The following is a 16,845-nucleotide window of genomic DNA, read 5'->3' on the forward strand; positions in this document are numbered from 1 at the left end:
TCATATGATATTGCCTTTCTCTTATTTCGCTCAGCATAATACAGTCTAGTTCCATCCACGTTGTCGCAAATGGCAAGATTTCATTCTCTTGATGGCTAGGTAATATTCCATTGCATATACATAATTTCTTTATCCATTCATCAGTCAATGGACATTTGGGCTCTTTCCATAACTTGGTAATTGTTGATAGTACTGCTATAGACATTGGGGTTCATGTTTCCCTTCAAATCAGTATTTTTGTATCCTTTGGATAAATACCTAGTAGTGCAAATATGGGGTTGTAGGGTAGTTCTATTTTTCACTCTTTGAGGAACTTCCAGAGTTTTCCAGAGTAGCTGCACCAGTTTGCATTCCCACCAACAGTCTAAAATAGTTCGCCTTTCTCCATATCCTTGCCAACATCTGTCGAGAAACCTAGAAACTTTTCATTTATTTTACAATTATGTCAGATGAGTAGTTTGTTTTTTGGGTTTGGTTTTTTTTTTTTTTTTTTTAAGATTTTATTTATTTGACAGAGAGAGAGAAAGACAGCACAAGCAGGGGATAGTGGGAGAAGGAGAAGCAGGCTCCCCACTAAGGAGGGAGCCTGATAAGAGACTCAATCTAAGGACAGTAGTATTACAACCTGGGCTAAAGGCAGACACTTAACCAACTTGAGCCACCCAGGTGCCCCAGATGAGTAGTTTTAAGACATATGATTTCCAAACTGTGTCAGGAATGACTGATAATCCCCACTGTAATTGTTCCAATAGGATTTTTCATAAGCAACACATTTTTTAAAGGTATGTATATATTCCTTAAATACATATATAAATTCTCCAAAGATTGTGTCTAATCAAACGATTCCATAATCAAAGTCACTAATATGCCCATTAAAATAATCCATATCTTGGGTGCCTGGGTGGCTCAGTGGGTTAAGCCGCTGCCTTCGGCTCAGGTCATGATCTCAGGGTCCTGGGATCGAGTCCCGCATTGGGCTCTCTGCTCAGCAGGGAGCCTGCTTCCTCCTCTCTCTCTCTGCCTGCCTTTCTGCCTACTTGTGATCTCTCTCTGTCAAATAAATAAATAAAATCTTTAAAAAAAAATCCATATCTTAAGCAATGTAAGCATAGAAAACTTTATTTGCCATGTTAATGTTATGAAAAGCATAACTATTTTAACTGGTGCACATCTTTGATAAAACTGTATAGAATGCTCTAAGGAAGAAGAAAGCATTAAGATAATGCTCATGATTGAATTCATATAGTAAATATTTCAGAACTGGTAAAGTTCAAATGTTATTTTATTAAACACTGTTTATCTATCAATATCTAAGGATACCTTTCCGGCTTGAAATAGAAGTTTAGTTCATTCCTTGAATATAAGTTTCACTTTATTATTTGTTATTAGAAGCTTCAGTCATCACCAATTGATTTACTTTCCCACTAACTCAAAATTATGGTAGATGCTGATATGTCACTAAAATTTCAGTGGATAAATGTTTCTAATTCCCCTGTGGAAATGTGATCCATGAGGAATAGATCCAAATTTTGCAAATTAACATATGTTTTTGGGGAATGTGTGGTGTTTTGTCAAACAGCAACACTTCCTTTGAAAAGCCAATGATACTTGCTCTTCCTACTCATTTTAAATCTGCTCTATTCAAGTTTATATAATTTATGCAACGCTATTTGCAATATCCAGCTGCCTTGTAGTTCCATATATTTAAGCAATATAAGGAAATTTTCAGCAGCATTTTTACTTTTAGAAGTGCTACATTGCACATAAAGACCTTATTTTTCAAAGTATTATAAATTACTAAACAGTCCTCCTATTTGGGTTGCATTTGGAAGCAAGTAATATTCTTAATGTCTAAACTATTTTCAGATATGATCTTTTGTAATGCTTACATTTGAAAATAAGCAGGCTTAAGCAAAACAATTTCTGCTAATCATTTAAGCGATGTGATAAAACATTTCATATGAGCTGGCAGTTCATTTGAAAGCAAAAGAAGGGTTAGCAAATCATATAGTCAGGCTTATATACACAGAAAGTAGAGAAAAAGATGGTCATACATAACCATGCAAATAGGTACAAAACTCATCTGTCCTCTCCTTTCTGGGTCTTCTACTTTCTGCTATATTGTTAGTAAATACCATAAAAGTAATGATATTGTATGTTTTTCAAACTCTTTCCTATCCATGGGGTCGTAACAATTATTACAAATTTTAAGCACAGAACTGCCAAAACCAAATACTTCTGAGGATCCTAGAATTGTGTATCACCAATCAATGATTCATAAGTATGTATATGAAGGATTTTTATAGCCAAAATTAACTCAAAATTTATAAATAATATGTCTGCCTTAGTTTGGGCTGATACAACAAAATTCTGTAAGCTAGCTTGGTTATAAACAACAGAAATTCATTTCTCACAGTTCTGAAGTCTAGAAGTCCTAGATTAAGGTGCCAGCATGACTGGGTTTCTGGTGAGGGCCCTCTTCTGGGTTACTGATTACCAAATCTTCCTTGTAATTTCATATAGTGAAAAGCAGGAGAGAACTCTCTGGGGTTTCTTTTATAAAAGCACAATCCCATTCAGGAGGGCCCCACCCTCTGACCTAATTACTTCCCAAAGCTCCCACCTTCTACTTCCCTCCCACTGGGGATTAAAACTTTAACCTAAGAATTCTGGACAGACACAAACATCCAGTCCAATTCATACAGCAGCATCTAAACCAAAATGGCAATGCTATGCAAACTACAAATAAGAGTTTTAACTAGAGACACTGCAGCAGCTCCACTCATGTGGAATCTCTCCACACACAATCACCCAGAGTCCTGGAGGCATGGATAAGCTAAATCACAACAGCTAAGATTTGTTGAGTGTTTACCCCATGCCAAGTACTGTGCCCAATCTGTACGTGCATTCATTCATTGGATACGTAGAATTTTACAAGGATTTTTGTGGTCTCTAAATACGGTCAACATGTCACATTGAGACCTAGTTTGAACCACTGTAGAAGTTCAAACTATATGGTACCTTTCTGGATACAGATGTCTGCACCTTAGCACCTAACACCCAATGTCACAATACCACATACTCAGTTCTCCTTATTATCAAAATTTATCATTCCTATCATTTAGTCCTCTGGCAGAAAATAAATCTATTCATAGATTAAGTAATGAATTCAACTAGAACATTCTCAGTTCAGTTTATAAAACAGCGTATCATTTTATTTTCAAAAACATGTGGGTATATGTATAATTATAGTAACAATTTTTTTTTTTTTGGCTTTGGAGACTCCTAATGATTTTATTTTCTGTATTTTCTACATTTCTCATACTAGCCATGCATTACAATAAAGAAATGAATAAGTAAAAATTATTATCAAGCCCAGCAATATAATAGTAATAACCCCACAGTGTATCAGCAGTGAAGGCACTAAATCTAAATAACAAAGTTCTTTCTTTCCCTTTCATATATTTTCATAGTAGCTGATAAATTTTTGTGAAATACTGACTTGCATCATAAAGATTTTGCTTCTATATATTCATATGCATAGAAATGTAGAAAAGAGAGCTCATGCGTTATGTGTTATTAAAAATAAAACAATTTTGACTACAAAAGAATTACCTGTCATGCGAAACAGCACTCACGCTGCATAGCAACAGTAAAACTCTGTTTAAATAAACTACCCAGGTAACGTCACTGATTCTTCAGTTTCGTAGGACCAAGAGCAGCAGCTATAAGTATTGGTGTCCAAAGCTTTAAAAGTTTTTGCTTCAGAAATGACAGCTTCTATAGATGAAACAATTCTAAGTCCCTTCTAAAGTTTCTTGGCCTTGTAGGAAGTCAGAGGATATTTGACATGCATGGCAGGGTTTTTTGTAAAGCGGTTCTCTCGAGTGGTATATAAATGAGCCATTTGCTAGATTTCTCCTGAGAGGGTGTGGACTTGGCAGCTGGGATCCAAGATCAGACCCAGTACTAAAAAGATAACTCGGTCATAGAGAATTATTAGACAGAGTGAAACCAGGCTCTACCAGCAATGTGCAGAGTTGACCACAGAAACATGAGAGCCAGCAGTAACCTCCAAGGGACGAGGTGCTGGGAGAGTGATCTGAAGGACAGACATCAAAAAGTTCTTTTCTACTTCTTGTGAATTTACACAGACCTTAGAGTTTAGGAAATGTTTCTCGTTTCAAATTGACACTTTGTAGTCCAGAGGGGTCAGTCACTAGTTATTATGTTCAGTTTATTGGATCTTAATTTTATTTTATTTAAATGGCATTTGTTGTTTATGAAATGCGATTTCCTGGAGCATTTGTTGTTTATGAAATATGATTTCCTGGGGTGTGCTGGGGTGGTACTCATTATCTACTACAGATGAAACCTCCCCTGAGATGGTCTTCACAGGGCCCTGATATGCCAACCTTGGGTCAAGATCTGGATACAGACTAGAACCAAATGCTACACGATGTGGTCTAATACCACGAGTAGATATGTGACATTGTTACAGACTGAGTCTATGTTCCCCCTCAAATTCCTGTGTTGAAACCTTAATTCTGAATATGATGGTAGTAAGCCTGGGGCCTTTGTGAGAAAACTAGATCACATGGGTGGAGCCCTCAAGAATGGGATGTGTGCCTTGAAAAGTAGAGGCCAGAGAGCTAGCTTGCTTTTTCCTGCCCTGTGAGGATGTGATAAGAAGTCTGCAACCTAGACGTGGTCTGTCACCAGAGCTTGATCATGCCGGGATCCCGACTTTACACACCCAACCTCCAGAACCGTGAGTAGAAGTCAGTCAATTTCTGGCTATTGCAACTCAAATCAACTAAGAGAAACATCTTTTCTACTCATTCTGCTTACAGTTACTCAGAGCAAACTAAGTGCCCCAGGAATCTTGGACTCGTCTTATTCTTCAAGCCAGCCTACTAAGTGAGATACATTTTCAATTCTATTTTCAAAATTTTGTTCAAATTCAGCTTACCTCTATTCCAAAACCTACTTAGAAACCTCAAAAAAAAATCACTAAATTTTACTGAAATCCAGTCTCTCCCATCCCTAATCATCTTACGTAATCATAACATATTGTTTACTTTCTGAAATGCAAACTGACCTATCTCTTCACCTACAGTTAGTGTTTCTCCAGCACTTACAGGATAAAGTCTAAATTATTAGTGGACATTCTAGTTTTATCTCCTGTTCTCATCCACTAAAAAACCCCAGAGAAGGGATAAGCTTACCTATTTTAGTAATAGCAAGGAGCCCACAAGTTGAGTGAATGAAGACAAATGGCAGAGGAAATGATGTTGGAGAATTGAAAGAGGAGGACATAATAAACGCCACAGGAAGCTGTGACTTTAGTCTGAGTATGGTGGGAAGCTACTGGAAGCATCTAATTAAGGAGTGACTTGGCCTGTCAAGATTAGACAAGGTCACTGTAGCTACTGTATGGCAAATAGAAGGGGAAGGGGTGAGAGTGGCACAGGAGTAGAAAAGAAAATATCTTGGACCTATTTTTGAGGTAGGGTGAAGGATTTGCTAATGGATTGGATGTGGCATTTTGGAGATAAGATGGTAAAGGTTTGTGACAACACCCTTCCAATTATTTCCATTTTCCCAATGAACTAGAAAGCAAAGTCTTACGCTTAAAGTGAGGCTATAGAGTTGGTGTTGAGGTTTAAAGAGAAAGGAAAGGGTATGAAGTACTCATGTGGGACAGAAAATGATTGCTCAACAGTACAAGGTACATATTTTTGTAACGGGCACACATCTAACATGAGGCTAGGTAGATGGCTCATATCCACTCAGCTTCAGATACACAAAAATGCAGAAGATAGGTAACTACATTAAACAGAGTTGGGTGGTGCCTGGGTAGCACAGGCAGTTAAGCTCTACTCTTGGTTTTGGCTCAGGTCATGATCACAAGGTCATGGGATTGAGCGCTCAGCACACAGCCTGCTTCTGATTCTCTCTCCCACTGCTCCTCTCCCCAGCTCATGTGCTCACTCACTCTCTCTAAAATAAATAAATCTTAAACAGAGTTGAGGTTTTGCCTGATGTATAAGACAAAGTGAGAGAAGGACAAGCGGGTAGAGAATGCATACGAGGGAGTGATTACAAGGGAGAATATTTAAATTGAGTAAGGAAAACTGAGCACATGAGTGGCTTAAAGAAAGAATGAACAGGTAGTGAGATCAACGCATGGGGTGGAAAGACTACTGGAGCTGGGTACTACACTTAAATATGAGGTAGTAAACTGCTTGAAAACTGAAATCACAAAGGAACTGGAGGTGTCGTAATGGCAAGTTCTAGCATATGACCATGATAAGAATGCCTGAGGGAAAGTTGAGGAAAAAAAAGAAACACATTGGAAGAAAAGAAGTCAAGGAAGTGAGAGGCCTAAATATTTATTGAAAATTTATCTATGTGAGTATTATAAACATGAGGACTTTATGACAGGATACTGGGAAGAACGACAGTGAGCCAGGTGCTAAAATCTTTTAAGAAAAGATAAAGAAAAACAAATATGAGAGAGTGAAAGAATATGCTTTGGTGATTAGAATTTGACTGTGGATAGTGTGGGTAAAAATTTGGCAAGTGGCTGATATTAAATGCTAGGGATTTTGTGAAGGGAAAAGAGAGTGTAAACAAGTAGTTCGATAGAATATAAAAAACATATAATTAAAAATTTTGTGGTAACCTCATTAAAAAAAGCAGTTAAGCTGAATAATATGTTATTTAACAATATATCCAAAATGGTATCAACATGCAATCAACATACAACTTTTAATGAAATTATATTATTTTCATTCAGTCTTCATTCAAATAACAGCACATCTCAATTTAGACTACAAACATTTCAAGTGCTAAAGAGGCTCACTTAGTGTGTAAGTGTGAGAGAGTGGAGAGTGGAAAGTGGAAAGTCAGAGATACCAATTATATAAGCATTGTGGTAGTGATTCAAAGGGTTTCTAGAATCACCAATTCAGAGCTGCTAGCGAAATAATGTACTCAGGAAGAAAACCATATTTCATCAGATTGAGAAGATGAAAGAAACATTCAGAAAGTGAAGGAGGAGAATATAGGGGATTTTGTTTATGATCATCTGTGAGTGCCAAAGGACACAACGGAAGATTTTCGGGTCTTAATGAAAATAAGAAGGCAACTAATGTTGAGGAAGAAATTGGGATAGAAACTCACTCAGTGAGTTTCCCAAGCTAATTCCCAAAGCAGGTCTTCCTGAGCTTTCTTCTGGTTCCTAAAAGTAGTACGGGAGGGCAGGGGTGTGGTAACGGGAGGTTAGAGTGTAAGATTTTGCTTGTTTTATGAGTCTCTTGCAACATATTACTTCCAGTTTCTCTAAAAAACAGGATCTAAGGTAGGACTATAGAAATTTTAGACTGGCATGCTCCCAAGTTTTCCACTAATACTATTTATACAGATATTATATTTTACTTCAAGCCCACCAGATTTGCTATAGAAAGAAAAATAATAATAGGTACTCCCACTGACAGGGTCGTTGACTCCAAGAAGAAACTCTAAATCACTATAACTGAATGAATATAATAATACCTCACTTTTATATTGGTACAGGAATAGATACAAATAAACTAAACCCTGAGATGGCTAAGGGATGGTATTTCTTGGAAATTGACCCTAAAGAATGAACAAAGTAAAGTTGTCACCAGTTACTCTCACCTTTTAAGCCAGCGGGTAAACAGCCAGAGCTGAGAGGAAATAAAACTGAGAGGAGACCGAGAACTATTAAAAAGTTTAATGGTTCTAAAACCTAATGGAACTTCTCAAGGGACTTTCTAGAATCCTCACCTCAATCAGGTGATTCTCAGACAGCAGGGGACAATCATTAGCTGAAGTCCAGGAAGCCGCAAAAGGAATCATTGCAGTGGATTCTGTTCTGTATATCTACGTGTGCTATGTCATTTACTTACTCTGTTAAGGTCTGAATTGTGCCCCCCCCCCACACCACAACCAAAATTCATCCATTGAAGTCCTAACCCCCAATGTGACTCTCTGCAGACTGGACCTGTAGGGTGGTAATTAAGGTTAAATGAGTTCATAAGGATAGGACTCTAGTCAAACAGCCCTTACAAAAAGAGGGAGAGTTGTGAGAGATCTTTCTCCCTTCATGCACAGGCACAAGAAAAAATGGCATGTGAGAATGTATATAAAAGGCAAGCATCTACAAACTAAGAGAAGAGGCCTCACAGAACCAATTCTGACGGCACCTTGATATTGGATTTCTAGCCTCCAGAACAGTGAGAAAATAAATTTCTATTGTGTAAGCCACCCAGCCTCTGGAATTCTGTTATGGCAGACTAATTCATACACTAAGGAGTTTGTACTGTTTTTCTGTATCTGTTGGAATCCTATAATAACTCTGCTCGGCAGTTTTTTAAGATTGTTTCCATGAACATTCTCACTTAACTCCTTTATTAGTTAGGACTTCTTGAGTTACATATCAAAGAAAGAAACTCAAGACAGTTTTGCAAGAGATTTCTCCACAAAAGACTCAGATGAAAGCCAAGAGAAAAAGGTGAGTAAGCATCAGGAAGGCATGGAGAGCTGCCTGATCTCCTGCTCATGCCACATCTGTCTAGATCTGATTCCTAAGTCTTTCCTCTTCTTCTGCAATCCATATGGTGAGTCTGAGAGTCATATCTGGGGTAACATTTTATAGGTCTAGGCACAAGCATTTGGGTTCGGTGAAACAATCAGTCACTCCCTTTCCCAGAACTCCAGATATCCTATAATAGAAGTTTCATTGGGTTACCTTGAGCCACATGCTCACTCCCATCTAGTCAACTATGGCCAAGGGATGGGGCACAAGGAGGCAGATATACAAAGTGGCTGGTGTCCTACCATGGGTGGATGGACTTAAAAATAAGGTGTCTCCACAAATAAGATGCCCACCAAGTGACTGAACAAACCAGAAAAGTTGGCCTTATCAACCCCATCTCACATTTCAGGGAACTGAAACCCTCATTTGTCCAATGGCACAGAGGTTTTAAATGGAATCAAAACAATTGCCTCTGATTCCACATTCCAAGTCTGTCAACTTCACCACCTGACTAAAGTGATATATTGCCTCACCTTCAAATATTTTTAACTGAACTGAGAAATTAGCCTTCAAAATTCAAATATAGATGAAACTGATGATTATTTTAGAAAGATATATTTCATTCATTGAATTTATGAGGCTGATATTCTTTCAGCAGAATCTAAGTTGTATAAAAATGCAGATTTCTCCCTTAAGTTTTATGTTGTGAATTGTCACATTATATGTGAAGATAGCTCATTTTTAAAATGCACTGATACTCTATCTTTGGGTTAGTGTGAAAAGAAGTACATTTCATAAAAATATGAATGATGAACTAGATACTCTTTCTTCTGCATTCCTAGGACACACTAGCAAAGAAAAACAGTAGGGAGTCCCCATTACTGTCTCCTTTCTATTTATTACTGGAAGTCAGTGGCATTGCTTTCATTTAATTTATGTTCAGTACTATGGGAAAAGGTTGTCATTAGTTACTGAAGACAACAATAACAGTAATAGTGGAAGTCACCTTGATAATTCCACTTAAACTCGTTTACTTTCAAAATGAATGCGATTTTATAAAATCCTATGGGATGTTATTTTTTTCCAGGATTGTGATATTTTTCAATAGAATTTTTCATAGGAATAATACAACTTTAAAACACATACAAAAAAAAGTTTTTCCTTCTGTTCTGTATTGCTTTGCAGGGTGTCAAATGGACAGTAACAGAATACTTTTAATATGCCAGCTATAATACTGTCCTTAGGATCTGTACCAATTTTTTTATTAAATATTTCTAAAACATTTTGCCCACCTAACTTTCATATAAGATCCTCAATTAGAGAATGGAGACATAGGAAAGTCTATAACAAAGTCTCTCCTGAGAAGTCCATTATATGCTATATACAAAAGTATATGTTAACCAGTATTTTATATATATATATATAACATAACCAGGATACGTTAACAAAAGTATATGTTAACCAGTCCTTGACATAGTATATGAGTCAATACTCTATCCAATAAATAATTAAAACTAAAGAGGTACACAAGAAGCTCTTTTACTGCTATTCTCACTTTTCTTACAAATCACAGGAAAGCTATTCTAGGTTCTGAAGGCACCACACATAGCCATCCATCCCATGGTCAATGAGCAAACATTCCCTGTGTCACTTCTTGTCTTCCCTTGCTCAAGTATTCTTTTGTAATCAGCCTCTCGTATGTTGGACCTTTCTGTCACTCACAATCAGCATTAGATCCTGTCCATATTAACCCAGCACCGGATGAGAAACTGAGATTGTAAGGTAAATGCAAAAAGAGAATAAGGGTTTCAAAAGCTATGTGGTGTGTTTAGACAGGATGATGGCACATCTACCAGTCATTTTACACTACTACAACACTTTCCCAGACTTTCTCTTTGCTCTTCTTAGTCTCTGATCTTTTTCTCAAAATATTTCTCCTTCCCTTTCTAATGTGTGAAACCAGATAAGGGGTTGATACGCAACTAAGGATTCTACCAAATGAAATGTCTGTTGCCCAGGGTTTAAAAAAAAAAAAAAGAAAAAGAAAAAAGAAGAAAGAAAGAAAATGGAGGTTTTTTGGGTGTGGAAATCCTCCCCTTGATTCCCCTCACTCGTTTCCTACTCTTGTTTTCCATCTGAACTTACTTTCTCCCTTTGGACCATTACAATCCAGCACAGTCAACCAGCTCTATCTAGATACTCACACATGGACACCAACCACCTAGTAATCAGACCTCTGTGAATACTAGCTTTATACAGCTGAGAAAAATTATCTACATAGTTTATGTTGTTTAATCAACAATGCCTCTAGGCAGATTTACATTCCCATATGGCTGTGGGTGAGATATCTTAATGTAAAAGTACAAAGTGAACTCTCCTAGGAACTCAAAGTTAGTACTTGAAGAAATTTCAGAAGTCTTTACTGCTCATGCTACAAGTCAAGCTGCTCATGCTACACAAAGTAAATGAAGCCATGAGAGGTGAAGTGATTTGACCTAGGTCTCACAGTTCTTCAGCATGTGCAGAGGAACAGTTGGGGAGGGGCAGGAGGCTTGACTTTAAGCTCAAAATGAGTCTCAACAACTGATATGTTTACATCAAAAGCAGAATTAAAAAACAGACTGCATGAATTAAGAAGGCTCCCTTATTATATTTTAGGTAGGTCTATATGAGGCCCAGGAAGGATAGCAGCAAAGACCCGGTGGGAGTAAGAGATTGGGATCTGTAGCACATCACTTTACTAGAACCTTTGAAGCATCAAAAAGAATTTCAGGGGGCGCCTGGGTGGCTCAGTGGGTTACAGCCTCTGCCTTTGGCTTGGGTCATGATCTCAGGGTCCTGGGATCAAGCCCCGCATCGGGCTCTCTGCTCAGCAGGGTGCCTGCTTCCCTTCCTCTCTTCCTGCTGCTCTGCCTACTTGTGATATCTCTCTCTCTCTCTCTCTCTCTCTCTCTCTCTCTCTGTTAAATAAATAAATAAATAAATAATCTTTAAAAAAAAAAAAAAAGAATTTCAGCTCCCCTTCTTCCTCTTTTACTTGGTAGGGAAGGAGCTGGAGGTAAAACTATTCCAACTGCAAGTCAACACTGTCCACCTCAGGGGTTCTCTCTGTCCATGGATTCTACCCAAAGTAGTGGGTTGCCAGGAACCTCTCTAGTAGACAGTATCTCTTGGAAAATTCAAACAAGGAGTAATCAGGGTAAAAGTTGGTTGGTATGGTCACTGATGTTTGATTTATTAGCATGCTTTATAATCTGTGTTGTTCTATATACATGTTTTGTTTTATCAAATATTTAAAATAAAAACAACTTTTATAATATGATCCAAGATTCTTATGGACATTGAAGTTATTTTAGAACAGAAACCATAGAAAAATACTTTCAGACATGCAAGAATTCAGGAAATATAATCCACAAACTCTTCTTGGGGGGGGAACCAACTTGAGAATGAAATCCATCCAATTAAATCATGAACAGAGATACCGTTATTATCTTTAAAAAATTAATGGTGAGCATTAAGACCTGTAAAACATAGAACCAGGGCTAAATAATTATGAGAATGATGGTAATAGTCAATTTTCAATTGAATATGTTACTTTTTGTCTGAATCTCCTCCACAATATTGGGCCAGGAGAACTACCTATTCTAACTCCCTAGGAACTACTTACTCTAATTATCTGCATTTATTCCTCCCTAGGTATCTTGCATCACTCTCAATTCAATGGGGGCATTATTTCTGAGGAAGGAGCAATGCATGCTGTAGACATCACTAAGTACTGTGTGTGCTCACTCCCCTCTCTCTCTCCCCCCATCCCTCTCCCATAAGTATCTACATGTGCATCCATACGCATACTTGCACAGGCGCACACACACACTTCATTAGTTATTCTTCCAAAAATAGGACTCTCAGTCTTTAGAAAAGGCTTCAGTTAACATCTCTGAAAGGACTCACCTCTCAACATCATGACTTCTAAATTTTCCAAACATGAGTCATCTTCTCTCATTGCGACAGTAAGGATGGCTTTAGGATTAAGTAACTCACAGCTTCTCACACCACCCATGACCCCAGTCCTTTTTTCCTCTCCTAAATAGCCTGCACATAATGGCCAGAGATGCTCTCAGAGACCTGAAATTAACACCAAAGCAACAAAGCTGTGGTACTTTTGTGCTAAGCCAAGACTGATAATAAATGCTGTAATTAGAGACCATAAGAGCTCCTCCCCAGCATAGCTTCATAGAACCCAATTTTAATACTACAAGGACACTAATAAATGGTTGTGTCATTCCACACTTAAACGTGTCTCTCCCCTTCATTCTTCTTGCTTCTATTTGGTATGGCTGATGTTAAAACTAAAATGCCTTCCTTAAGAGTATTGTATCTTATCAGGCAATGGATAGGTTCCCATTAGAAGAGCACAAAATTAATTTCTCAAAAGTTACCTTATATGTTACCCCCCTTCCCCAACATATAAACATATGCATGTATATGCATGTATACCCACACACACACACACACACACACACACACACACACACGTTAGCATCAACGCATAAAACAAAAATCGCCTGATGGTAAGGAAAAGTCAATATGGTCAATCCACTTTTTTTGAAAACCGAAGTGTGAGTTTTCCCCACCTCCCTCTAAATGGTTCTAAAGGACAACAGCTTTGTCCTTCTTTAGTGTCTGTAGTGACAGGATTGTTCTCTGAAAACACTCTGAAGCCTCAGGCTCCCTTTAATCACACGGCTCTGCCATCCCTGATATTACCAATAAAAGAAAAATCCTAACAAGAATATTTATGTGGTGATTCCCAAAGAAAGTAACTAAATGGCACTTCATCTATAGGTCAAATCCTATTATGACAGAAACTATTTCAATAAAATCTCCCATATAACAAAAATGCCCAACTGATTACCCTTTATTTCAGAAAATATTTCATCAAAATTATAGGATAAGGACCACAGCAAGGCTCCTGAAGAGTTCACTGCAATAGGAACTGATTTATTATGAGCCTGTAAATACTCTCATTCACATAAGCTATTCATAAGCAATCCTCTGTTTTCTGTATTGACAGTTTCTCTATCAGGGATAGATGACATCAAAATTATTATTCTCTTTGTGCAGTTCCAAAACACATAAAATTCATTGTTTTTAATCAAGTCATTTCACTTTCCAATTCAGAGATTCTTATTTGCTATGAGTCCTGTTAGTCATTAGTATAAATTAGGATGGGTCTACAATTGTAATGATCCATGCCTTATTAACCTCCTCCGTTTATCAAGCACTGTGATTTAAGAGATATCAGTTCAGCCTACACAGCCTGCAAAATTAACATCAGTCACTCTAGAAATAATCATGAAAGAAAGCACTGTAACAACACAGAAAGAAATCTTGAGCCATAGAGGATAATCATCAATTCATAAATGTAAAACTTATGGAAAAATAAAAGAATAGAGATCCATATGCAAATATGTGTGCATCTATCCAGGAATACACTACTTCAGGTGTGTTGGATTTAGTTACTCCAAACACTGAATGCTAAGCATGTAAAGATCTGGTAATGGGTTTTAAATGGAGGTAGCATGGCTTAATGGACTAAGCTCTAGGACTTAATGGAATCAACGAGTGAATTTTAAAACCTGATCTGCCACTAAAATGTTGTATCAACTATAGGAGTCACTTAAATTTTTAGTAGTTTCGGGCTCATTACTTCCAGTCAGTAACATCTGAAATATTGTCTGCCAAAATCCAGCTTCTTCTTAGTTGCAAATTTACTAGGAAATGTTTCTGTCTCGATATGTGTCTATACACTTATATTTTTATACTGATACTTTCTCTTTACCCACATGCTTGACCTAAAGGACATAATGGTTAAATGAGACTTTACTTTTTACTTCCACTGCCTTTCACACAGTAAACCTATCATTGCTAATGAGAGATAACCCTCTTTTCTCACTTAGACAATTGTAAACATTAAATCACTTAGGTGTTTAGCCTAGAAATGGTACAGAAAGGTGGATGTAGTCTGCCTCTTCAAAAAATTCTATACTGACATTCTATCAGTCACATTTTCTGGTGCACTAATGATTAGTACACAAAGACCACTGAATGCCGAACATAATCGGTAGGCAAGTTCTAATCATCCAGTCTCCGGATAGTCACTTTGTAATCATATTTGATTCTCCACATTCTCTGCCCTTAGATTTATGTTAACACCCATCACTTAAACCACAGCTCCAACAAATAGATCTCTAGACCAAATAATAAAAGATAGAAATTACAGAAAGGGAGTGAGGACATCACAAATAAGACACCTCTTTCTTTGCTTGTTTATATTTAATTATCCAAAATAGCCATCTAATATAGTTCTAGCACTCCTTCTCACATTATAACTTGTCCTTGGGTGTTTGACATCTCAGTATAGTGGTTATGCACTGGCCTGAACAATCTCTCTGCTATTCACTCCATCATTCATTTAGCAAACTAGTGATACAGAAGGAACTAGAACAGGAGGAATCCTTATCTATTGGGAAAACAGACACATGACCGAATATATGTTAACATTTTACAAACTATAACTAGTCATTTTTCATTTATTACTTTCAAGGAACCAGGCACTTGGCTGAGTGCTTTACATGGATTTTATCAGTATATCTTCATATACTCTATTGAGAAAGGTACTATAATATGATATGATATTGTGCAGGTAAGAAAACCAACGCAGAGGATAAATTACTTGTACAAAATCATATGTTAGAAAGTGGCTAAACATGGATTCAAACTCTTGTAATTCAGACAAAAAGTATGATATGGGAACCCAAATTGGGAAGCCCGATGGTTAGAGCAAAGCTGCTGTAATTGTAATAAACCATATTTATTCTCAGAGATAAAGCTTTGCATTCCAAATGCCTCCTTATTTCTGATGTAGGTCTAAATCAATCTACAAAACCTACCTTGCCTAAGCAGTATTATCCTGTGGATTCATTCTGTAGTAATGTGAACACAATCCTATCCTATCATGTCCAATGTAAAGAAAGAAGATTTAGGGAAAAGAAAGAAGGTGGCTAGCATTTATTGAGTACTTACTTACCTTTTGAAGGCAGAAGGAAACATATATTAATAAATACTTAACTCTAATATATAGGAATTGTCAACTCCATTTCACTTGAGGAATTTAAGGCTTTGAGAGGTTAAACAACTCCTGAAGATTATCTTGATTGGGATTCAAGTCTACGTTTATTTTGTTTTGTTTTGTATTTCATTTTAAAATGTTCAGATGGGCAACTGGGTGGCTCAGTGGGTTAAAGCCTCTGCCTCGGCTCAGGTCATGATCCCAGGGTCCTGGGGTCGAGCCCTGCATCGGGCTCTCTGCTCAGCCTGCTTCCCAACCTCTCTGCCTGTCTCTCTGCCTACTTGTGATCTCTGTCCATCAAATAAATAAATAAAATCTTCTACAAAATAAAAAAAAAAATAAAAACATAAATAGAAATGTTCAGGTGCCTGAGTAGGTCAATTGGTTAAGCATATGCCTTTGGATCAGTTCATGATCCCAGGGTCCTGGGACCGAGGTCCAGGGAGCCTGCTTCTCCCTCTGTCTCTATCTGTCTCTCATGAATGAATTAATGAATGAATGAATAAATCTTTTTAAAAATTAATTAGCACCGGGTGTTATATGCAATCAATGGATCTTGGAATACTATTAATGACATACTGTATGGTGACTAATGTAATAAAAAATTAATTTTAAAAATTAAAAAAAATTAAAATGCTCATGTTCTTTGCACCACCACTAGGCACAATATCCCTCTACCCTCCCTACCACCCCCAGCATACAAAGTTAAAACTATCTGCTCATTTTAACCTCAAATTTTGTTTCCTTGTATAGGTTCAATAGAATTATTCTGAAGGAATAATTTCACTGCTTAAGATGTAGTATTTCAAATTTCTAGTTATAAAAAGTGTTAAGATGAGAGGTGGGCTCACCTATCCCCCCACCCTCCCTTCCAAAACCCTCAGTTTGGGTGAGCCTGGTGGTGGATATTAAGGAGGGCACATATTGCATGGAGCACTGGGTGTGGTGCATAAACAATGAATCTTGGAACACCAAAAAAATAAAATTAAATTTAAAAATAAAAATAAATAAATTCAATACAGCACTACAAAAAAAAAAAAAAAAGATGAGGGTTGAGGGATCAAAGAGTTCATTTGACCATATAATTCCTGTTACCTATTAAAACAGATTACATAAATTACACTCAATAAGACAAAGCTTTACCATT

Source organism: Neovison vison, chromosome 6 (genome assembly GCF_020171115.1).
Source record: "Neovison vison isolate M4711 chromosome 6, ASM_NN_V1, whole genome shotgun sequence".
NCBI classification, from domain to species: domain Eukaryota; kingdom Metazoa; phylum Chordata; class Mammalia; order Carnivora; family Mustelidae; genus Neogale; species Neogale vison.